At 47.5% G+C, this 18874-nt stretch overlaps 49 non-coding genes across 49 annotated transcripts; all 49 read left to right on the top strand.

The window, feature by feature from the left end:
- The first annotated feature begins 62 nt into the window (after nt 1-62).
- On the top strand, nt 63-144 carry trnal-uag (transfer RNA leucine (anticodon UAG)). The gene has a single exon. It is a non-coding gene; the product is annotated as a tRNA-Leu (tRNA).
- Nucleotides 145-416: 272 nt separating this feature from the next.
- On the top strand, nt 417-498 carry trnal-uag (transfer RNA leucine (anticodon UAG)). The gene has a single exon. It is a non-coding gene; the product is annotated as a tRNA-Leu (tRNA).
- Nucleotides 499-901: 403 nt separating this feature from the next.
- LOC131110743 (U5 spliceosomal RNA) lies at nt 902-1013 on the top strand. Its single transcript, XR_009121002.1, has one exon. It is a non-coding gene; the product is annotated as a U5 spliceosomal RNA (small nuclear RNA).
- A 239-nt stretch (nt 1014-1252) lies between these two features.
- On the top strand, nt 1253-1334 carry trnal-aag (transfer RNA leucine (anticodon AAG)). Its single transcript has one exon. It is a non-coding gene; the product is annotated as a tRNA-Leu (tRNA).
- Nucleotides 1335-1589: 255 nt separating this feature from the next.
- On the top strand, nt 1590-1671 carry trnal-uag (transfer RNA leucine (anticodon UAG)). The gene has a single exon. It is a non-coding gene; the product is annotated as a tRNA-Leu (tRNA).
- Nucleotides 1672-2074: 403 nt separating this feature from the next.
- Nucleotides 2075-2189, top strand: LOC131110768 (U5 spliceosomal RNA). Its single transcript, XR_009121027.1, has one exon. It is a non-coding gene; the product is annotated as a U5 spliceosomal RNA (small nuclear RNA).
- Nucleotides 2190-2325: 136 nt separating this feature from the next.
- Nucleotides 2326-2407, top strand: trnal-aag (transfer RNA leucine (anticodon AAG)). The gene has a single exon. It is a non-coding gene; the product is annotated as a tRNA-Leu (tRNA).
- A 403-nt stretch (nt 2408-2810) lies between these two features.
- LOC131110717 (U5 spliceosomal RNA) lies at nt 2811-2925 on the top strand. The gene has a single exon (XR_009120976.1). It is a non-coding gene; the product is annotated as a U5 spliceosomal RNA (small nuclear RNA).
- A 136-nt stretch (nt 2926-3061) lies between these two features.
- On the top strand, nt 3062-3143 carry trnal-uag (transfer RNA leucine (anticodon UAG)). Its single transcript has one exon. It is a non-coding gene; the product is annotated as a tRNA-Leu (tRNA).
- Nucleotides 3144-3547: 404 nt separating this feature from the next.
- On the top strand, nt 3548-3662 carry LOC131110820 (U5 spliceosomal RNA). Its single transcript, XR_009121076.1, has one exon. It is a non-coding gene; the product is annotated as a U5 spliceosomal RNA (small nuclear RNA).
- Nucleotides 3663-3900: 238 nt separating this feature from the next.
- On the top strand, nt 3901-3982 carry trnal-aag (transfer RNA leucine (anticodon AAG)). Its single transcript has one exon. It is a non-coding gene; the product is annotated as a tRNA-Leu (tRNA).
- Nucleotides 3983-4254: 272 nt separating this feature from the next.
- On the top strand, nt 4255-4336 carry trnal-uag (transfer RNA leucine (anticodon UAG)). The gene has a single exon. It is a non-coding gene; the product is annotated as a tRNA-Leu (tRNA).
- A 403-nt stretch (nt 4337-4739) lies between these two features.
- Nucleotides 4740-4851, top strand: LOC131110742 (U5 spliceosomal RNA). The gene has a single exon (XR_009121001.1). It is a non-coding gene; the product is annotated as a U5 spliceosomal RNA (small nuclear RNA).
- Nucleotides 4852-5090: 239 nt separating this feature from the next.
- On the top strand, nt 5091-5172 carry trnal-aag (transfer RNA leucine (anticodon AAG)). The gene has a single exon. It is a non-coding gene; the product is annotated as a tRNA-Leu (tRNA).
- Nucleotides 5173-5427: 255 nt separating this feature from the next.
- Nucleotides 5428-5509, top strand: trnal-uag (transfer RNA leucine (anticodon UAG)). The gene has a single exon. It is a non-coding gene; the product is annotated as a tRNA-Leu (tRNA).
- Nucleotides 5510-5912: 403 nt separating this feature from the next.
- LOC131110773 (U5 spliceosomal RNA) lies at nt 5913-6027 on the top strand. Its single transcript, XR_009121032.1, has one exon. It is a non-coding gene; the product is annotated as a U5 spliceosomal RNA (small nuclear RNA).
- Nucleotides 6028-6486: 459 nt separating this feature from the next.
- Nucleotides 6487-6568, top strand: trnal-uag (transfer RNA leucine (anticodon UAG)). Its single transcript has one exon. It is a non-coding gene; the product is annotated as a tRNA-Leu (tRNA).
- A 403-nt stretch (nt 6569-6971) lies between these two features.
- Nucleotides 6972-7086, top strand: LOC131110716 (U5 spliceosomal RNA). The gene has a single exon (XR_009120975.1). It is a non-coding gene; the product is annotated as a U5 spliceosomal RNA (small nuclear RNA).
- A 136-nt stretch (nt 7087-7222) lies between these two features.
- Nucleotides 7223-7304, top strand: trnal-aag (transfer RNA leucine (anticodon AAG)). The gene has a single exon. It is a non-coding gene; the product is annotated as a tRNA-Leu (tRNA).
- A 278-nt stretch (nt 7305-7582) lies between these two features.
- trnal-uag (transfer RNA leucine (anticodon UAG)) lies at nt 7583-7664 on the top strand. The gene has a single exon. It is a non-coding gene; the product is annotated as a tRNA-Leu (tRNA).
- Nucleotides 7665-7936: 272 nt separating this feature from the next.
- trnal-uag (transfer RNA leucine (anticodon UAG)) lies at nt 7937-8018 on the top strand. Its single transcript has one exon. It is a non-coding gene; the product is annotated as a tRNA-Leu (tRNA).
- A 403-nt stretch (nt 8019-8421) lies between these two features.
- Nucleotides 8422-8533, top strand: LOC131110741 (U5 spliceosomal RNA). Its single transcript, XR_009121000.1, has one exon. It is a non-coding gene; the product is annotated as a U5 spliceosomal RNA (small nuclear RNA).
- A 239-nt stretch (nt 8534-8772) lies between these two features.
- On the top strand, nt 8773-8854 carry trnal-aag (transfer RNA leucine (anticodon AAG)). The gene has a single exon. It is a non-coding gene; the product is annotated as a tRNA-Leu (tRNA).
- Nucleotides 8855-9109: 255 nt separating this feature from the next.
- On the top strand, nt 9110-9191 carry trnal-uag (transfer RNA leucine (anticodon UAG)). Its single transcript has one exon. It is a non-coding gene; the product is annotated as a tRNA-Leu (tRNA).
- A 403-nt stretch (nt 9192-9594) lies between these two features.
- Nucleotides 9595-9709, top strand: LOC131110767 (U5 spliceosomal RNA). Its single transcript, XR_009121026.1, has one exon. It is a non-coding gene; the product is annotated as a U5 spliceosomal RNA (small nuclear RNA).
- A 136-nt stretch (nt 9710-9845) lies between these two features.
- Nucleotides 9846-9927, top strand: trnal-aag (transfer RNA leucine (anticodon AAG)). Its single transcript has one exon. It is a non-coding gene; the product is annotated as a tRNA-Leu (tRNA).
- Nucleotides 9928-10330: 403 nt separating this feature from the next.
- Nucleotides 10331-10445, top strand: LOC131110715 (U5 spliceosomal RNA). Its single transcript, XR_009120973.1, has one exon. It is a non-coding gene; the product is annotated as a U5 spliceosomal RNA (small nuclear RNA).
- A 136-nt stretch (nt 10446-10581) lies between these two features.
- On the top strand, nt 10582-10663 carry trnal-uag (transfer RNA leucine (anticodon UAG)). The gene has a single exon. It is a non-coding gene; the product is annotated as a tRNA-Leu (tRNA).
- Nucleotides 10664-11067: 404 nt separating this feature from the next.
- Nucleotides 11068-11182, top strand: LOC131110818 (U5 spliceosomal RNA). The gene has a single exon (XR_009121075.1). It is a non-coding gene; the product is annotated as a U5 spliceosomal RNA (small nuclear RNA).
- A 238-nt stretch (nt 11183-11420) lies between these two features.
- trnal-aag (transfer RNA leucine (anticodon AAG)) lies at nt 11421-11502 on the top strand. The gene has a single exon. It is a non-coding gene; the product is annotated as a tRNA-Leu (tRNA).
- A 255-nt stretch (nt 11503-11757) lies between these two features.
- On the top strand, nt 11758-11839 carry trnal-uag (transfer RNA leucine (anticodon UAG)). The gene has a single exon. It is a non-coding gene; the product is annotated as a tRNA-Leu (tRNA).
- A 403-nt stretch (nt 11840-12242) lies between these two features.
- LOC131110766 (U5 spliceosomal RNA) lies at nt 12243-12357 on the top strand. The gene has a single exon (XR_009121025.1). It is a non-coding gene; the product is annotated as a U5 spliceosomal RNA (small nuclear RNA).
- A 136-nt stretch (nt 12358-12493) lies between these two features.
- trnal-aag (transfer RNA leucine (anticodon AAG)) lies at nt 12494-12575 on the top strand. Its single transcript has one exon. It is a non-coding gene; the product is annotated as a tRNA-Leu (tRNA).
- A 403-nt stretch (nt 12576-12978) lies between these two features.
- On the top strand, nt 12979-13093 carry LOC131110714 (U5 spliceosomal RNA). The gene has a single exon (XR_009120972.1). It is a non-coding gene; the product is annotated as a U5 spliceosomal RNA (small nuclear RNA).
- Nucleotides 13094-13229: 136 nt separating this feature from the next.
- trnal-uag (transfer RNA leucine (anticodon UAG)) lies at nt 13230-13311 on the top strand. Its single transcript has one exon. It is a non-coding gene; the product is annotated as a tRNA-Leu (tRNA).
- A 404-nt stretch (nt 13312-13715) lies between these two features.
- LOC131110817 (U5 spliceosomal RNA) lies at nt 13716-13830 on the top strand. Its single transcript, XR_009121074.1, has one exon. It is a non-coding gene; the product is annotated as a U5 spliceosomal RNA (small nuclear RNA).
- A 238-nt stretch (nt 13831-14068) lies between these two features.
- On the top strand, nt 14069-14150 carry trnal-aag (transfer RNA leucine (anticodon AAG)). The gene has a single exon. It is a non-coding gene; the product is annotated as a tRNA-Leu (tRNA).
- Nucleotides 14151-14422: 272 nt separating this feature from the next.
- trnal-uag (transfer RNA leucine (anticodon UAG)) lies at nt 14423-14504 on the top strand. Its single transcript has one exon. It is a non-coding gene; the product is annotated as a tRNA-Leu (tRNA).
- Nucleotides 14505-14907: 403 nt separating this feature from the next.
- LOC131110740 (U5 spliceosomal RNA) lies at nt 14908-15019 on the top strand. The gene has a single exon (XR_009120999.1). It is a non-coding gene; the product is annotated as a U5 spliceosomal RNA (small nuclear RNA).
- A 239-nt stretch (nt 15020-15258) lies between these two features.
- On the top strand, nt 15259-15340 carry trnal-aag (transfer RNA leucine (anticodon AAG)). Its single transcript has one exon. It is a non-coding gene; the product is annotated as a tRNA-Leu (tRNA).
- Nucleotides 15341-15595: 255 nt separating this feature from the next.
- trnal-uag (transfer RNA leucine (anticodon UAG)) lies at nt 15596-15677 on the top strand. Its single transcript has one exon. It is a non-coding gene; the product is annotated as a tRNA-Leu (tRNA).
- A 403-nt stretch (nt 15678-16080) lies between these two features.
- Nucleotides 16081-16195, top strand: LOC131110765 (U5 spliceosomal RNA). Its single transcript, XR_009121024.1, has one exon. It is a non-coding gene; the product is annotated as a U5 spliceosomal RNA (small nuclear RNA).
- Nucleotides 16196-16331: 136 nt separating this feature from the next.
- Nucleotides 16332-16413, top strand: trnal-aag (transfer RNA leucine (anticodon AAG)). The gene has a single exon. It is a non-coding gene; the product is annotated as a tRNA-Leu (tRNA).
- Nucleotides 16414-16816: 403 nt separating this feature from the next.
- LOC131110712 (U5 spliceosomal RNA) lies at nt 16817-16931 on the top strand. Its single transcript, XR_009120970.1, has one exon. It is a non-coding gene; the product is annotated as a U5 spliceosomal RNA (small nuclear RNA).
- A 136-nt stretch (nt 16932-17067) lies between these two features.
- trnal-uag (transfer RNA leucine (anticodon UAG)) lies at nt 17068-17149 on the top strand. The gene has a single exon. It is a non-coding gene; the product is annotated as a tRNA-Leu (tRNA).
- Nucleotides 17150-17553: 404 nt separating this feature from the next.
- Nucleotides 17554-17668, top strand: LOC131110815 (U5 spliceosomal RNA). The gene has a single exon (XR_009121072.1). It is a non-coding gene; the product is annotated as a U5 spliceosomal RNA (small nuclear RNA).
- A 238-nt stretch (nt 17669-17906) lies between these two features.
- Nucleotides 17907-17988, top strand: trnal-aag (transfer RNA leucine (anticodon AAG)). The gene has a single exon. It is a non-coding gene; the product is annotated as a tRNA-Leu (tRNA).
- Nucleotides 17989-18260: 272 nt separating this feature from the next.
- Nucleotides 18261-18342, top strand: trnal-uag (transfer RNA leucine (anticodon UAG)). The gene has a single exon. It is a non-coding gene; the product is annotated as a tRNA-Leu (tRNA).
- A 403-nt stretch (nt 18343-18745) lies between these two features.
- LOC131110711 (U5 spliceosomal RNA) lies at nt 18746-18860 on the top strand. Its single transcript, XR_009120969.1, has one exon. It is a non-coding gene; the product is annotated as a U5 spliceosomal RNA (small nuclear RNA).
- Nucleotides 18861-18874: the final 14 nt, after the last annotated feature.

Raw genomic sequence — 18874 nt, 5'->3', positions numbered from 1 at the left:
TTCGGGTCAGGGTTGTGGTTGTGGTTAGGGTAAGGGTTAGGGAAAGGACACCCCCTTTCAGAGGTAGTGTGGCCGAGTGGTCAAAGGCGCTGGATTTAGGCTCCAGTCTCATTTGAGGCGTGGTTTCAAATCCCACCACTGCCACTAAGAGTCCAAAGCAATACTTTGTCAACATCCTTGACTTTAGGCATCTTGTGATACTGGGGCTGTTTGACTTGAACAGCATGAGTATACTGCCAATTTTTGCTATTCTGCTCTCAGCAGAGTGTTTGTCAATGTTGAAAGTAAGAAGCAGCCCTTTGATTCCAGTCAAATGGGTTAGGTTTGTGGGTGTGGTTGTGGTTAGGGTTAGGGTTCGGGTCAGGGTTGTGGTTGTGGTTAGGGTAAGGGTTAGGGAAAGGACACCCCCTTACAGAGGTAGTGTGGCCGAGTGGTCAAAGGCGCTGGATTTAGGCTCCAGTCTCATTTGAGGCGTGGTTTCAAATCCCACCACTGCCAACAAGAGTCTAAATAATTTGTCAACATCCTTGACTTTAGGCATCTCTTCCTGAAAATTTTTTTGCCCAACTGACCTTGCCACCCCAGGGCTTCGTAGGGAAAAGTTTGCTCCCTTTCTACCCAAGAGACAGATGGACTCCTTTGGCCCAGAGGAATTCTTGACGGGAGCTGTCTCGTAACAGTGTCTGCTGAGGGTACAAAGCAGGCTTTGCAGAAACACTGTTGTTGTCAACCTTTCCAAACAACTCATAATGGTTGACGTAGTAGCCGGCCAGAGAGATAGGAAGACCCTTACGGTTTCAGTCTGTTTTATAACATTCACCACACGTCAGACTCACAGTGACACCTTGACTTTCAGGGGTATCAGCAAATGGCTGTCCCTTTGACTCTGGCGACATCGGTAGCGCTCATGTTTCTCTTCAGATCGTACAAATCTTTCGCCTTTTACTAAAGATTTCCGTGGGGAGGAACAGCATGAGTATACTGCCAATTTTTGCTACTCTGCTCAGCAGAGTGTTTCTCAATGTTCAAAGTAAGAAGCAGCCCTTTGGTTCCAGTCAAACGGTTGCGAGTTTGATGTCTGGAACGGTGTTGCGGCACCCAACCCATTTGGCAGAAGCAGCTGTTGGACACATGGAAGATGTCGATATCATCTGCGAGCCGTGCGTATGTGCCGTTTTGCTCGCCAGCAGAGTGTTTGTCAATTTTGAAAGTATGAAGCAGTCCTTTGATTGCAGTCAAACCGCCTTTCAGAGGTAGTGTGGCCGAGTGGTCAAAGGCGCTGGATTAAGGCTCCAGTCTCATTTGAGGCGTGGGTTCAAATCCCACCACTGCCACTAAGAGTCCAAAGCAATACTTTGTCAACATCCTTGACTTTAGGCATCTTGTGATACTGGGGCTGTTTGACTTGAGCAGCATGAGTATACTGCCAATTTTTACTATTCTGCTCTCAGCAGAGTGTTTGTCAATGTTGAAAGTAAGAAGCAGCCCTTTGATTCCAGTCAAATGGGTTAGGTTTGTGGGTCTGGTTGTGGTTAGGGTTAGGGTTCGGGTTAGGGTTAGGGGTTAGGGAAAGGACACCCCCTTTCAGAGGTAGTGTGGCCGAGTGGTCAAAGGCGCTGGATTTAGGCTCCAGTCTCATTTGAGGCGTGGTTTCAAATCCCACCACTGCCAACAAGAGTCTAAATAATTTGTCAACATCCTTGACTTTAGGCATCTCTTCCTGAAATTTTTTTTGCCCAACTGACCTTGCCACCCCAGGGCTTCGTAGGGAAAAGTTTGCTCCCTTTCTACCCAAGAGACAGATGGACTCCTTTGGCCCAGAGGAATTCTTGACGGGAGCTGTCTCGTAACAGTGTCTGCTGAGGGTACAAAGCAGGCTTTGCAGAAACACTGTTGTTGTCAACCTTTCCAAACAACTCATAATGGTTGACGTAGTAGCCGGCCAGAGAGATAGGAAGACCCTTACGGTTTCAGTCTGTTTTATAACATTCACCACACGTCAGACTCACAGTGACACCTTGACTTTCAGGGGTATCAGCAAATGGCTGTCCCTTTGACTCTGGCGACATCGGTAGCGCTCATGTTTCTCTTCAGATCGTACAAATCTTTCGCCTTTTACTAAAGAGTTCCGTGGGGAGGAACAGCATGAGTATACTGCCAATTTTTGCTACTCTGCTCTCAGCAGAGTGTTTCTCAATGTTCAAAGTACGAAGCAGCTCTTTGATTCCAGTCAAATGGGTTAGGTTTGTGGGTGTGGTTGTGGTTAGGGTTAGGGTTAGGGTTGTGGTTAGGGTAAGGGTTAGGGAAAGGACACCCCCTTTCAGAGGTAGTGTGGCCGAGTGGTCAAAGGCGCTGGATTAAGGCTCCAGTCTCATTTGAGGCGTGGGTTCCAATCCCACCACTGCCAACAAGAGTCTAAATAATGTGTCAACATCCTTGACTTTAGGCATCTCTTTCTGAAAATTTTTTTGCCCAACTGACCTTGCCACCCCAGGGCTTCGTAGGGAAAAGTTTGCTCCCTTTCTACCCAAGAGACAGATGGACTCCTTTGGCCCAGAGGAATTCTTGACGGGAGCTGTCTCGTAACAGTGTCTGCTGAGGGTACAAAGCAGGCTTTGCAGAAACACTGTTGTTGTCAACCTTTCCAAACAACTCATAATGGTTGACGTAGTAGCCGGCCAGAGAGATAGGAAGACCCTTACGGTTTCAGTCTGTTTTATAACATTCACCACACGTCAGACTCACAGTGACACCTTGACTTTCAGGGGTATCAGCAAATGGCTGTCCCTTTGACTTTGGCGACATCGGTAGCGCTCATGTTTCTCTTCAGATCGTACAAATCTTTCGCCTTTTACTAAAGATTTCCGTGGGGAGGAACAGCATGAGTATACTGCCAATTTTTGCTACTCTGCTCTCAGCAGAGTGTTTCTCAATGTTCAAAGTAAGAAGCAGCCCTTTGATTCCAGTCAAATGGGTTACGTGTGTGGTTGTGGTTAGGGTTAGGGTTCGGGTTAGGGTTGTGGTTAGGGTAAGGGTTAGGGAAAGGACACCCCCTTTCAGAGGTAGTGTGGCCGAGTGGTCAAAGGCGCTGGATTTAGGCTCCAGTCTCATTTGAGGCGTGGGTTCAAATCCCACCACTGCCAACAAGAGTCTAAATAATGTGTCAACATCCTTGACTTTAGGCATCTCTTCCTGAAATTTTTTCTTGCCCAACTGACCTTGCCACCCCAGGGCTTCGTAGGGAAAAGTTTGCTCCCTTTCTACCCAAGAGACAGATGGACTCCTTTGGCCCAGAGGAATTCTTGACGGGAGCTGTCTCGTAACAGTGTCTGCTGAGGGTACAAAGCAGGCTTTGCAGAAACACTGTTGTTGTCAACCTTTCCAAACAACTCATAATGGTTGACGTAGTAGCCGGCCAGAGAGATATGAAGACCCTTACGGTTTCAGTCTGTTTTATAACATTCACCACACGTCAGACTCACAGTGACACCTTGACTTTCAGGGGTATCAGCAAATGGCTGTCCCTTTGACTCTGGCAACATCGGTAGCGCTCATGTTTCTCTTCAGATCGTACAAATCTTTCGCCTTTTACTAAAGATTTCCGTGGGGAGGAACAGCATGAGTATACTGCCAATTTTTGCTACTCTGCTCTCAGCAGAGTGTTTCTCAATGTTCAAAGTAAGAAGCAGCCCTTTGGTTCCAGTCAAACGGTTGCGAGTTTGATGTCTGGAACGGTGTTGCGGCACCCAACCCATTTGGCAGAAGCAGCTGTTGGACACATGGAAGATGTCGATATCATCTGCGAGCCGTGCGTATGTGCCGTTTTGCTCGCCAGCAGAGTGTTTGTCAATTTTGAAAGTAAGAAGCAGTCCTTTGATTGCAGTCAAACCGCCTTTCAGAGGTAGTGTGGCCGAGTGGTCAAAGGCGCTGGATTAAGGCTCCAGTCTCATTTGAGGCGTGGGTTCAAATCCCACCACTGCCACTAAGAGTCCAAAGCAATACTTTGTCAACATCCTTGACTTTAGGCATCTTGTGATACTGGGGCTGTTTGACTTGAACAGCATGAGTATACTGCCAATTTTTGCTATTCTGCTCTCAGCAGAGTGTTTGTCAATGTTGAAAGTAAGAAGCAGCCCTTTGATTCCAGTCAAATGGGTTAGGTTTGTGGGTGTGGTTGTGGTTAGGGTTAGGGTTCGGGTCAGGGTTGTGGTTGTGGTTAGGGTAAGGGTTAGGGAAAGGACACCCCCTTACAGAGGTAGTGTGGCCGAGTGGTCAAAGGCGCTGGATTTAGGCTCCAGTCTCATTTGAGGCGTGGTTTCAAATCCCACCACTGCCAACAAGAGTCTAAATAATTTGTCAACATCCTTGACTTTAGGCATCTCTTCCTGAAAATTTTTTTGCCCAACTGACCTTGCCACCCCAGGGCTTCGTAGGGAAAAGTTTGCTCCCTTTCTACCCAAGAGACAGATGGACTCCTTTGGCCCAGAGGAATTCTTGACGGGAGCTGTCTCGTAACAGTGTCTGCTGCGGGTACAAAGCAGGCTTTGCAGAAACACTGTTGTTGTCAACCTTTCCAAACAACTCATAATGGTTGACGTAGTAGCCGGCCAGAGAGATAGGAAGACCCTTACGGTTTCAGTCTGTTTTATAACATTCACCACACGTCAGACTCACAGTGACACCTTGACTTTCAGGGGTATCAGCAAATGGCTGTCCCTTTGACTCTGGCGACATCGGTAGCGCTCATGTTTCTCTTCAGATCGTACAAATCTTTCGCCTTTTACTAAAGATTTCCGTGGGGAGGAACAGCATGAGTATACTGCCAATTTTTGCTACTCTGCTCAGCAGAGTGTTTCTCAATGTTCAAAGTAAGAAGCAGCCCTTTGGTTCCAGTCAAACGGTTGCGAGTTTGATGTCTGGAACGGTGTTGCGGCACCCAACCCATTTGGCAGAAGCAGCTGTTGGACACATGGAAGATGTCGATATCATCTGCGAGCCGTGCGTATGTGCCGTTTTGCTCGCCAGCAGAGTGTTTGTCAATTTTGAAAGTATGAAGCAGTCCTTTGATTGCAGTCAAACCGCCTTTCAGAGGTAGTTTGGCCGAGTGGTCAAAGGCGCTGGATTAAGGCTCCAGTCTCATTTGAGGCGTGGGTTCAAATCCCACCACTGCCACTAAGAGTCCAAAGCAATACTTTGTCAACATCCTTGACTTTAGGCATCTTGTGATACTGGGGCTGTTTGACTTGAGCAGCATGAGTATACTGCCAATTTTTACTATTCTGCTCTCAGCAGAGTGTTTGTCAATGTTGAAAGTAAGAAGCAGCCCTTTGATTCCAGTCAAATGGGTTAGGTTTGTGGGTCTGGTTGTGGTTAGGGTTAGGGTTCGGGTTAGGGTTAGGGGTTAGGGAAAGGACACCCCCTTTCAGAGGTAGTGTGGCCGAGTGGTCAAAGGCGCTGGATTTAGGCTCCAGTCTCATTTGAGGCGTGGTTTCAAATCCCACCACTGCCAACAAGAGTCTAAATAATTTGTCAACATCCTTGACTTTAGGCATCTCTTCCTGAAATTTTTTTTGCCCAACTGACCTTGCCACCCCAGGGCTTCGTAGGGAAAAGTTTGCTCCCTTTCTACCCAAGAGACAGATGGACTCCTTTGGCCCAGAGGAATTCTTGACGGGAGCTGTCTCGTAACAGTGTCTGCTGAGGGTACAAAGCAGGCTTTGCAGAAACACTGTTGTTGTCAACCTTTCCAAACAACTCATAATGGTTGACGTAGTAGCCGGCCAGAGAGATAGGAAGACCCTTACGGTTTCAGTCTGTTTTATAACATTCACCACACGTCAGACTCACAGTGACACCTTGACTTTCAGGGGTATCAGCAAATGGCTGTCCCTTTGACTCTGGCGACATCGGTAGCGCTCATGTTTCTCTTCAGATCGTACAAATCTTTCGCCTTTTACTAAAGAGTTCCGTGGGGAGGAACAGCATGAGTATACTGCCAATTTTTGCTACTCTGCTCTCAGCAGAGTGTTTCTCAATGTTCAAAGTACGAAGCAGCTCTTTGATTCCAGTCAAATGGGTTAGGTTTGTGGGTGTGGTTGTGGTTAGGGTTAGGGTTAGGGTTGTGGTTAGGGTAAGGGTTAGGGAAAGGACACCCCCTTTCAGAGGTAGTGTGGCCGAGTGGTCAAAGGCGCTGGTTCAAATCCCACCACTGCCACTAAGAGTCCAAAGCAATACTTTGTCAACATCCTTGACTTTAGGCATCTTGTGATACTGGGGCTGTTTGACTTGAACAGCATGAGTATACTGCCAATTTTTGCTATTCTGCTCTCAGCAGAGTGTTTGTCAATGTTGAAAGTAAGAAGCAGCCCTTTGATTCCAGTCAAATGGGTTAGGTTTGTGGGTGTGGTTGTGGTTAGGGTTAGGGTTCGGGTTAGGGTTGTGGTTGTGGTTAGGGTAAGGGTTAGGGAAAGGACACCGCCTTTCAGAGGTAGTGTGGCCGAGTGGTCAAAGGCGCTGGATTTAGGCTCCAGTCTCATCTGAGGCGTGGGTTCAAATCCCACCACTGCCAACAAGAGTCTAAATAATTTGTCAACATCCTTGACTTTAGGCATCTCTTCCTGAATTTTTTTTTGCCCAACTGACCTTGCCACCCCAGGGCTTCGTAGGGAAAAGTTTGCTCCCTTTCTACCCAAGAGACAGATGGACTCCTTTGGCCCAGAGGAATTCTTGACGGGAGCTGTCTCGTAACAGTGTCTGCTGAGGGTACAAAGCAGGCTTTGCAGAAACACTGTTGTTGTCAACCTTTCCAAACAACTCATAATGGTTGACGTAGTAGCCGGCCAGAGAGATAGGAAGACCCTTACGGTTTCAGTCTGTTTTATAACATTCACCACACGTCAGACTCACAGTGACACCTTGACTTTCAGGGGTATCAGCAAATGGCTGTCCCTTTGACTCTGGCGACATCGGTAGCGCTCATGTTTCTCTTCAGATCGTACAAATCTTTCGCCTTTTACTAAAGATTTCCGTGGGGAGGAACAGCATGAGTATACTGCCAATTTTTGCTACTCTGCTCTCAGCAGAGTGTTTCTCAATGTTCAAAGTACGAAGCAGCCCTTTGATTCCAGTCAAATGGGTTAGGTTTGTGGGTGTGGTTGTGGATAGGGTTAGGGTTCGGGTTAGGGTTGTGGTTAGGGTAAGGGAAAGGACACCCCCTTTCAGAGGTAGTGTGGCCGAGTGGTCAAAGGCGCTGGATTAAGGCTCCAGTCTCATTTGAGGCGTGGGTTCAAATCCCACCACTGCCACTAAGAGTCCAAAGCAATACTTTGTCAACATCCTTGACTTTAGGCATCTTGTGATACTGGGGCTGTTTGACTTGAAGAGCATGAGTATACTGCCAATTTTTGCTATTCTGCTCTCAGCAGAGTGTTTGTCAATGTTGAAAGTAAGAAGCAGCCCTTTGATTCCAGTCAAATGGGTTAGGTTTGTGGGTGTGGTTGTGGTTAGGGTTAGGGTTAGGGTTCGGGTCAGGGTTGTGGTTGTGGTTAGGGTAAGGGTTAGGGAAAGGACACCCCCTTTCAGAGGTAGTGTGGCCGAGTGGTCAAAGGCGCTGGATTTAGGCTCCAGTCTCATTTGAGGCGTGGTTTCAAATCCCACCACTGCCACTAAGAGTCCAAAGCAATACTTTGTCAACATCCTTGACTTTAGGCATCTTGTGATACTGGGGCTGTTTGACTTGAACAGCATGAGTATACTGCCAATTTTTGCTATTCTGCTCTCAGCAGAGTGTTTGTCAATGTTGAAAGTAAGAAGCAGCCCTTTGATTCCAGTCAAATGGGTTAGGTTTGTGGGTGTGGTTGTGGTTAGGGTTAGGGTTCGGGTCAGGGTTGTGGTTGTGGTTAGGGTAAGGGTTAGGGAAAGGACACCCCCTTACAGAGGTAGTGTGGCCGAGTGGTCAAAGGCGCTGGATTTAGGCTCCAGTCTCATTTGAGGCGTGGTTTCAAATCCCACCACTGCCAACAAGAGTCTAAATAATTTGTCAACATCCTTGACTTTAGGCATCTCTTCCTGAAAATTTTTTTGCCCAACTGACCTTGCCACCCCAGGGCTTCGTAGGGAAAAGTTTGCTCCCTTTCTACCCAAGAGACAGATGGACTCCTTTGGCCCAGAGGAATTCTTGACGGGAGCTGTCTCGTAACAGTGTCTGCTGAGGGTACAAAGCAGGCTTTGCAGAAACACTGTTGTTGTCAACCTTTCCAAACAACTCATAATGGTTGACGTAGTAGCCGGCCAGAGAGATAGGAAGACCCTTACGGTTTCAGTCTGTTTTATAACATTCACCACACGTCAGACTCACAGTGACACCTTGACTTTCAGGGGTATCAGCAAATGGCTGTCCCTTTGACTCTGGCGACATCGGTAGCGCTCATGTTTCTCTTCAGATCGTACAAATCTTTCGCCTTTTACTAAAGATTTCCGTGGGGAGGAACAGCATGAGTATACTGCCAATTTTTGCTACTCTGCTCAGCAGAGTGTTTCTCAATGTTCAAAGTAAGAAGCAGCCCTTTGGTTCCAGTCAAACGGTTGCGAGTTTGATGTCTGGAACGGTGTTGCGGCACCCAACCCATTTGGCAGAAGCAGCTGTTGGACACATGGAAGATGTCGATATCATCTGCGAGCCGTGCGTATGTGCCGTTTTGCTCGCCAGCAGAGTGTTTGTCAATTTTGAAAGTATGAAGCAGTCCTTTGATTGCAGTCAAACCGCCTTTCAGAGGTAGTGTGGCCGAGTGGTCAAAGGCGCTGGATTAAGGCTCCAGTCTCATTTGAGGCGTGGGTTCAAATCCCACCACTGCCACTAAGAGTCCAAAGCAATACTTTGTCAACATCCTTGACTTTAGGCATCTTGTGATACTGGGGCTGTTTGACTTGAGCAGCATGAGTATACTGCCAATTTTTACTATTCTGCTCTCAGCAGAGTGTTTGTCAATGTTGAAAGTAAGAAGCAGCCCTTTGATTCCAGTCAAATGGGTTAGGTTTGTGGGTCTGGTTGTGGTTAGGGTTAGGGTTCGGGTTAGGGTTAGGGGTTAGGGAAAGGACACCCCCTTTCAGAGGTAGTGTGGCCGAGTGGTCAAAGGCGCTGGATTTAGGCTCCAGTCTCATTTGAGGCGTGGTTTCAAATCCCACCACTGCCAACAAGAGTCTAAATAATTTGTCAACATCCTTGACTTTAGGCATCTCTTCCTGAAATTTTTTTTGCCCAACTGACCTTGCCACCCCAGGGCTTCGTAGGGAAAAGTTTGCTCCCTTTCTACCCAAGAGACAGATGGACTCCTTTGGCCCAGAGGAATTCTTGACGGGAGCTGTCTCGTAACAGTGTCTGCTGAGGGTACAAAGCAGGCTTTGCAGAAACACTGTTGTTGTCAACCTTTCCAAACAACTCATAATGGTTGACGTAGTAGCCGGCCAGAGAGATAGGAAGACCCTTACGGTTTCAGTCTGTTTTATAACATTCACCACACGTCAGACTCACAGTGACACCTTGACTTTCAGGGGTATCAGCAAATGGCTGTCCCTTTGACTCTGGCGACATCGGTAGCGCTCATGTTTCTCTTCAGATCGTACAAATCTTTCGCCTTTTACTAAAGAGTTCCGTGGGGAGGAACAGCATGAGTATACTGCCAATTTTTGCTACTCTGCTCTCAGCAGAGTGTTTCTCAATGTTCAAAGTACGAAGCAGCTCTTTGATTCCAGTCAAATGGGTTAGGTTTGTGGGTGTGGTTGTGGTTAGGGTTAGGGTTAGGGTTGTGGTTAGGGTAAGGGTTAGGGAAAGGACACCCCCTTTCAGAGGTAGTGTGGCCGAGTGGTCAAAGGCGCTGGATTAAGGCTCCAGTCTCATTTGAGGCGTGGGTTCCAATCCCACCACTGCCAACAAGAGTCTAAATAATGTGTCAACATCCTTGACTTTAGGCATCTCTTTCTGAAAATTTTTTTGCCCAACTGACCTTGCCACCCCAGGGCTTCGTAGGGAAAAGTTTGCTCCCTTTCTACCCAAGAGACAGATGGACTCCTTTGGCCCAGAGGAATTCTTGACGGGAGCTGTCTCGTAACAGTGTCTGCTGAGGGTACAAAGCAGGCTTTGCAGAAACACTGTTGTTGTCAACCTTTCCAAACAACTCATAATGGTTGACGTAGTAGCCGGCCAGAGAGATAGGAAGACCCTTACGGTTTCAGTCTGTTTTATAACATTCACCACACGTCAGACTCACAGTGACACCTTGACTTTCAGGGGTATCAGCAAATGGCTGTCCCTTTGACTTTGGCGACATCGGTAGCGCTCATGTTTCTCTTCAGATCGTACAAATCTTTCGCCTTTTACTAAAGATTTCCGTGGGGAGGAACAGCATGAGTATACTGCCAATTTTTGCTACTCTGCTCTCAGCAGAGTGTTTCTCAATGTTCAAAGTAAGAAGCAGCCCTTTGATTCCAGTCAATTGGGTTACGTGTGTGGTTGTGGTTAGGGTTAGGGTTCGGGTTAGGGTTGTGGTTAGGGTAAGGGTTAGGGAAAGGACACCCCCTTTCAGAGGTAGTGTGGCCGAGTGGTCAAAGGCGCTGGATTTAGGCTCCAGTCTCATTTGAGGCGTGGGTTCAAATCCCACCACTGCCAACAAGAGTCTAAATAATGTGTCAACATCCTTGACTTTAGGCATCTCTTCCTGAATTTTTTTCTTGCCCAACTGACCTTGCCACCCCAGGGCTTCGTAGGGAAAAGTTTGCTCCCTTTCTACCCAAGAGACAGATGGACTCCTTTGGCCCAGAGGAATTCTTGACGGGAGCTGTCTCGTAACAGTGTCTGCTGAGGGTACAAAGCAGGCTTTGCAGAAACACTGTTGTTGTCAACCTTTCCAAACAACTCATAATGGTTGACGTAGTAGCCGGCCAGAGAGATATGAAGACCCTTACGGTTTCAGTCTGTTTTATAACATTCACCACACGTCAGACTCACAGTGACACCTTGACTTTCAGGGGTATCAGCAAATGGCTGTCCCTTTGACTCTGGCGACATCGGTAGCGCTCATGTTTCTCTTCAGATCGTACAAATCTTTCGCCTTTTACTAAAGATTTCCGTGGGGAGGAACAGCATGAGTATACTGCCAATTTTTGCTACTCTGCTCTCAGCAGAGTGTTTCTCAATGTTCAAAGTAAGAAGCAGCCCTTTGGTTCCAGTCAAACGGTTGCGAGTTTGATGTCTGGAACGGTGTTGCGGCACCCAACCCATTTGGCAGAAGCAGCTGTTGGACACATGGAAGATGTCGATATCATCTGCGAGCCGTGCGTATGTGCCGTTTTGCTCGCCAGCAGAGTGTTTGTCAATTTTGAAAGTATGAAGCAGTCCTTTGATTGCAGTCAAACCGCCTTTCAGAGGTAGTGTGGCCGAGTGGTCAAAGGCGCTGGATTAAGGCTCCAGTCTCATTTGAGGCGTGGGTTCAAATCCCACCACTGCCACTAAGAGTCCAAAGCAATACTTTGTCAACATCCTTGACTTTAGGCATCTTGTGATACTGGGGCTGTTTGACTTGAGCAGCATGAGTATACTGCCAATTTTTACTATTCTGCTCTCAGCAGAGTGTTTGTCAATGTTGAAAGTAAGAAGCAGCCCTTTGATTCCAGTCAAATGGGTTAGGTTTGTGGGTCTGGTTGTGGTTAGGGTTAGGGTTCGGGTTAGGGTTAGGGGTTAGGGAAAGGACACCCCCTTTCAGAGGTAGTGTGGCCGAGTGGTCAAAGGCGCTGGATTTAGGCTCCAGTCTCATTTGAGGCGTGGTTTCAAATCCCACCACTGCCAACAAGAGTCTAAATAATTTGTCAACATCCTTGACTTTAGGCATCTCTTCCTGAAATTTTTTTTGCCCAACTGACCTTGCCACCCCAGGGCTTCGTAGGGAAAAGTTTGCTCCCTTTCTACCCAAGAGACAGATGGACTCCTTTGGCCCAGAGGAATTCTTGACGGGAGCTGTCTCGTAACAGTGTCTGCTGAGGGTACAAAGCAGGCTTTGCAGAAACACTGTTGTTGTCAACCTTTCCAAACAACTCATAATGGTTGACGTAGTAGCCGGCCAGAGAGATAGGAAGACCCTTACGGTTTCAGTCTGTTTTATAACATTCACCACACGTCAGACTCACAGTGACACCTTGACTTTCAGGGGTATCAGCAAATGGCTGTCCCTTTGACTCTGGCGACATCGGTAGCGCTCATGTTTCTCTTCAGATCGTACAAATCTTTCGCCTTTTACTAAAGAGTTCCGTGGGGAGGAACAGCATGAGTATACTGCCAATTTTTGCTACTCTGCTCTCAGCAGAGTGTTTCTCAATGTTCAAAGTACGAAGCAGCTCTTTGATTCCAGTCAAATGGGTTAGGTTTGTGGGTGTGGTTGTGGTTAGGGTTAGGGTTAGGGTTGTGGTTAGGGTAAGGGTTAGGGAAAGGACACCCCCTTTCAGAGGTAGTGTGGCCGAGTGGTCAAAGGCGCTGGATTAAGGCTCCAGTCTCATTTGAGGCGTGGGTTCCAATCCCACCACTGCCAACAAGAGTCTAAATAATGTGTCAACATCCTTGACTTTAGGCATCTCTTTCTGAAAATTTTTTTGCCCAACTGACCTTGCCACCCCAGGGCTTCGTAGGGAAAAGTTTGCTCCCTTTCTACCCAAGAGACAGATGGACTCCTTTGGCCCAGAGGAATTCTTGACGGGAGCTGTCTCGTAACAGTGTCTGCTGAGGGTACAAAGCAGGCTTTGCAGAAACACTGTTGTTGTCAACCTTTCCAAACAACTCATAATGGTTGACGTAGTAGCCGGCCAGAGAGATAGGAAGACCCTTACGGTTTCAGTCTGTTTTATAACATTCACCACACGTCAGACTCACAGTGACACCTTGACTTTCAGGGGTATCAGCAAATGGCTGTCCCTTTGACTTTGGCGACATCGGTAGCGCTCATGTTTCTCTTCAGATCGTACAAATCTTTCGCCTTTTACTAAAGATTTCCGTGGGGAGGAACAGCATGAGTATACTGCCAATTTTTGCTACTCTGCTCTCAGCAGAGTGTTTCTCAATGTTCAAAGTAAGAAGCAGCCCTTTGATTCCAGTCAATTGGGTTACGTGTGTGGTTGTGGTTAGGGTTAGGGTTCGGGTTAGGGTTGTGGTTAGGGTAAGGGTTAGGGAAAGGACACCCCCTTTCAGAGGTAGTGTGGCCGAGTGGTCAAAGGCGCTGGATTTAGGCTCCAGTCTCATTTGAGGCGTGGGTTCAAATCCCACCACTGCCAACAAGAGTCTAAATAATGTGTCAACATCCTTGACTTTAGGCATCTCTTCCTGAAATTTTTTCTTGCCCAACTGACCTTGCCACCCCAGGGCTTCGTAGGGAAAAGTTTGCTCCCTTTCTACCCAAGAGACAGATGGACTCCTTTGGCCCAGAGGAATTCTTGACGGGAGCTGTCTCGTAACAGTGTCTGCTGAGGGTACAAAGCAGGCTTTGCAGAAACACTGTTGTTGTCAACCTTTCCAAACAACTCATAATGGTTGACGTAGTAGCCGGCCAGAGAGATATGAAGACCCTTACGGTTTCAGTCTGTTTTATAACATTCACCACACGTCAGACTCACAGTGACACCTTGACTTTCAGGGGTATCAGCAAATGGCTGTCCCTTTGACTCTGGCAACATCGGTAGCGCTCATGTTTCTCTTCAGATCGTACAAATCTTTCGCCTTTTACTAAAGATTTCCGTGGGGAGGAACAGCATGAGTATACTGCCAATTTTTGCTACTCTGCTCTCAGCAGAGTGTTTCTCAATGTTCAAAGTAAGAAGCAGCCCTTTGGTTCCAGTCAAACGGTTGCGAGTTTGATGTCTGGAACGGTGTTGCGGCACCCAACCCATTTGGCAGAAGCAGCTGTTGGACACATGGAAGATGTCGATATCATCTGCGAGCCGTGCGTATGTGCCGTTTTGCTCGCCAGCAGAGTGTTTGTCAATTTTGAAAGTAAGAAGCAGTCCTTTGATTGCAGTCAAACCGCCTTTCAGAGGTAGTGTGGCCGAGTGGTCAAAGGCGCTGGATTAAGGCTCCAGTCTCATTTGAGGCGTGGGTTCAAATCCCACCACTGCCACTAAGAGTCCAAAGCAATACTTTGTCAACATCCTTGACTTTAGGCATCTTGTGATACTGGGGCTGTTTGACTTGAACAGCATGAGTATACTGCCAATTTTTGCTATTCTGCTCTCAGCAGAGTGTTTGTCAATGTTGAAAGTAAGAAGCAGCCCTTTGATTCCAGTCAAATGGGTTAGGTTTGTGGGTGTGGTTGTGGTTAGGGTTAGGGTTCGGGTCAGGGTTGTGGTTGTGGTTAGGGTAAGGGTTAGGGAAAGGACACCCCCTTACAGAGGTAGTGTGGCCGAGTGGTCAAAGGCGCTGGATTTAGGCTCCAGTCTCATTTGAGGCGTGGTTTCAAATCCCACCACTGCCAACAAGAGTCTAAATAATTTGTCAACATCCTTGACTTTAGGCATCTCTTCCTGAAAATTTTTTTGCCCAACTGACCTTGCCACCCCAGGGCTTCGTAGGGAAAAGTTTGCTCCCTTTCTACCCAAGAGACAGATGGACTCCTTTGGCCCAGAGGAATTCTTGACGGGAGCTGTCTCGTAACAGTGTCTGCTGCGGGTACAAAGCAGGCTTTGCAGAAACACTGTTGTTGTCAACCTTTCCAAACAACTCATAATGGTTGACGTAGTAGCCGGCCAGAGAGATAGGAAGACCCTTACGGTTTCAGTCTGTTTTATAACATTCACCACACGTCAGACTCACAGTGACACCTTGACTTTCAGGGGTATCAGCAAATGGCTGTCCCTTTGACTCTGGCGACATCGGTAGCGCTCATGTTTCTCTTCAGATCGTACAAATCTTTCGCCTTTTACTAAAGATTTCCGTGGGGAGGAACAGCATGAGTATACTGCCAATTTTTGCTACTCTGCTCAGCAGAGTGTTTCTCAATGTTCAAAGTAAGAAGCAGCCCTTTGGTTCCAGTCAAACGGTTGCGAGTTTGATGTCTGGAACGGTGTTGCGGCACCCAACCCATTTGGCAGAAGCAGCTGTTGGACACATGGAAGATGTCGATATCATCTGCGAGCCGTGCGTATGTGCCGTTTTGCTCGCCAGCAGAGTGTTTGTCAATTTTGAAAGTATGAAGCAGTCCTTTGATTGCAGTCAAACCGCCTTTCAGAGGTAGTTTGGCCGAGTGGTCAAAGGCGCTGGATTAAGGCTCCAGTCTCATTTGAGGCGTGGGTTCAAATCCCACCACTGCCACTAAGAGTCCAAAGCAATACTTTGTCAACATCCTTGACTTTAGGCATCTTGTGATACTGGGGCTGTTTGACTTGAGCAGCATGAGTATACTGCCAATTTTTACTATTCTGCTCTCAGCAGAGTGTTTGTCAATGTTGAAAGTAAGAAGCAGCCCTTTGATTCCAGTCAAATGGGTTAGGTTTGTGGGTCTGGTTGTGGTTAGGGTTAGGGTTCGGGTTAGGGTTAGGGGTTAGGGAAAGGACACCCCCTTTCAGAGGTAGTGTGGCCGAGTGGTCAAAGGCGCTGGATTTAGGCTCCAGTCTCATTTGAGGCGTGGTTTCAAATCCCACCACTGCCAACAAGAGTCTAAATAATTTGTCAACATCCTTGACTTTAGGCATCTCTTCCTGAAATTTTTTTTGCCCAACTGACCTTGCCACCCCAGGGCTTCGTAGGGAAAAGTTTGCTCCCTTTCTACCCAAGAGACAGATGGACTCCTTTGGCCCAGAGGAATTCTTGACGGGAGCTGTCTCGTAACAGTGTCTGCTGAGGGTACAAAGCAGGCTTTGCAGAAACACTGTTGTTGTCAACCTTTCCAAACAACTCATAATGGTTGACGTAGTAGCCGGCCAGAGAGATAGGAAGACCCTTACGGTTTCAGTCTGTTTTATAACATTCACCACACGTCAGACTCACAGTGACACCTTGACTTTCAGGGGTATCAGCAAATGGCTGTCCCTTTGACTCTGGCGACATCGGTAGCGCTCATGTTTCTCTTCAGATCGTACAAATCTTTCGCCTTTTACTAAAGAGTTCCGTGGGGAGGAACAGCATGAGTATACTGCCAATTTTTGCTACTCTGCTCTCAGCAGAGTGTTTCTCAATGTTCAAAGTACGAAGCAGCTCTTTGATTCCAGTCAAATGGGTTAGGTTTGTGGGTGTGGTTGTGGTTAGGGTTAGGGTTAGGGTTGTGGTTAGGGTAAGGGTTAGGGAAAGGACACCCCCTTTCAGAGGTAGTGTGGCCGAGTGGTCAAAGGCGCTGGATTAAGGCTCCAGTCTCATTTGAGGCGTGGGTTCCAATCCCACCACTGCCAACAAGAGTCTAAATAATGTGTCAACATCCTTGACTTTAGGCATCTCTTTCTGAAAATTTTTTTGCCCAACTGACCTTGCCACCCCAGGGCTTCGTAGGGAAAAGTTTGCTCCCTTTCTACCCAAGAGACAGATGGACTCCTTTGGCCCAGAGGAATTCTTGACGGGAGCTGTCTCGTAACAGTGTCTGCTGAGGGTACAAAGCAGGCTTTGCAGAAACACTGTTGTTGTCAACCTTTCCAAACAACTCATAATGGTTGACGTAGTAGCCGGCCAGAGAGATAGGAAGACCCTTACGGTTTCAGTCTGTTTTATAACATTCACCACACGTCAGACTCACAGTGACACCTTGACTTTCAGGGGTATCAGCAAATGGCTGTCCCTTTGACTTTGGCGACATCGGTAGCGCTCATGTTTCTCTTCAGATCGTACAAATCTTTCGCCTTTTACTAAAGATTTCCGTGGGGAGGAACAGCATGAGTATACTGCCAATTTTTGCTACTCTGCTCTCAGCAGAGTGTTTCTCAATGTTCAAAGTAAGAAGCAGCCCTTTGATTCCAGTCAAATGGGTTACGTGTGTGGTTGTGGTTAGGGTTAGGGTTCGGGTTAGGGTTGTGGTTAGGGTAAGGGTTAGGGAAAGGACACCCCCTTTCAGAGGTAGTGTGGCCGAGTGGTCAAAGGCGCTGGATTTAGGCTCCAGTCTCATTTGAGGCGTGGGTTCAAATCCCACCACTGCCAACAAGAGTCTAAATAATGTGTCAACATCCTAGACTTTAGGCATCTCTTCCTGAAATTTTTTCTTGCCCAACTGACCTTGCCACCCCAGGGCTTCGTAGGGAAAAGTTTGCTCCCTTTCTACCCAAGAGACAGATGGACTCCTTTGGCCCAGAGGAATTCTTGACGGGAGCTGTCTCGTAACAGTGTCTGCTGAGGGTACAAAGCAGGCTTTGCAGAAACACTGTTGTTGTCAACCTTTCCAAACAACTCATAATGGTTGACGTAGTAGCCGGCCAGAGAGATATGAAGACCCTTACGGTTTCAGTCTGTTTTATAACATTCACCACACGTCAGACTCACAGTGACACCTTGACTTTCAGGGGTATCAGCAAATGGCTGTCCCTTTGACTCTGGCGACATCGGTAGCGCTCATGTTTCTCTTCAGATCGTACAAATCTTTCGCCTTTTACTAAAGATTTCCGTGGGGAGGAACAGCATGAGTATACTGCCAATTTTTGCTACTCTGCTCTCAGCAGAGTGTTTCTCAATGTTCAAAGTAAGAAGCAGCCCTTTGGTTCCAGTCAAACGGTTGCGAGTTTGATGTCTGGAACGGTGTTGCGGCACCCAACCCATTTGGCAGAAGCAGCTGTTGGACACATGGAAGATGTCGATATCATCTGCGAGCCGTGCGTATGTGCCGTTTTGCTCGCCAGCAGAGTGTTTGTCAATTTTGAAAGTAAGAAGCAGTCCTTTGATTGCAGTCAAACCGCCTTTCAGAGGTAGTGTGGCCGAGTGGTCAAAGGCGCTGGATTAAGGCTCCAGTCTCATTTGAGGCGTGGGTTCAAATCCCACCACTGCCACTAAGAGTCCAAAGCAATACTTTGTCAACATCCTTGACTTTAGGCATCTTGTGATACTGGGGCTGTTTGACTTGAACAGCATGAGTATACTGCCAATTTTTGCTATTCTGCTCTCAGCAGAGTGTTTGTCAATGTTGAAAGTAAGAAGCAGCCCTTTGATTCCAGTCAAATGGGTTAGGTTTGTGGGTGTGGTTGTGGTTAGGGTTAGGGTTCGGGTCAGGGTTGTGGTTGTGGTTAGGGTAAGGGTTAGGGAAAGGACACCCCCTTACAGAGGTAGTGTGGCCGAGTGGTCAAAGGCGCTGGATTTAGGCTCCAGTCTCATTTGAGGCGTGGTTTCAAATCCCACCACTGCCAACAAGAGTCTAAATAATTTGTCAACATCCTTGACTTTAGGAATCTCTTCCTGAAAATTTTTTTGCCCAACTGACCTTGCCACCCCAGGGCTTCGTAGGGAAAAGTTTGCTCCCTTTCTACCCAAGAGACAGATGGACTCCTTTGGCCCAGAGGAATTCTTGACGGGAGCTGTCTCGTAACAGTGTCTGCTGAGGGTACAAAGCAGGCTTTGCAGAAACACTGTTGTTGTCAACCTTTCCAAACAACTCATAATGGTTGACGTAGTAGCCGGCCAGAGAGATAGGAAGACCCTTACGGTTTCAGTCTGTTTTATAACATTCACCACACGTCAGACTCACAGTGACACCTTGACTTTCAGGGGTATCAGCAAATGGCTGTCCCTTTGACTCTGGCGACATCGGTAGCGCTCATGTTTCTCTTCAGATCGTACAAATCTTTCGCCTTTTACTAAAGATTTCCGTGGGGAGGAACAGCATGAGTATACTGCCAATTTTTGCTACTCTGCTCTCAGCAGAGTGTTTCTCAATGTTCA

The sequence above is a fragment of the Doryrhamphus excisus genome, chromosome 23 (assembly GCF_030265055.1).
Source record: "Doryrhamphus excisus isolate RoL2022-K1 chromosome 23, RoL_Dexc_1.0, whole genome shotgun sequence".
Classification (NCBI taxonomy): domain Eukaryota; kingdom Metazoa; phylum Chordata; class Actinopteri; order Syngnathiformes; family Syngnathidae; genus Doryrhamphus; species Doryrhamphus excisus.
This window is presented reverse-complemented; position numbering and strand designations above follow the sequence as displayed.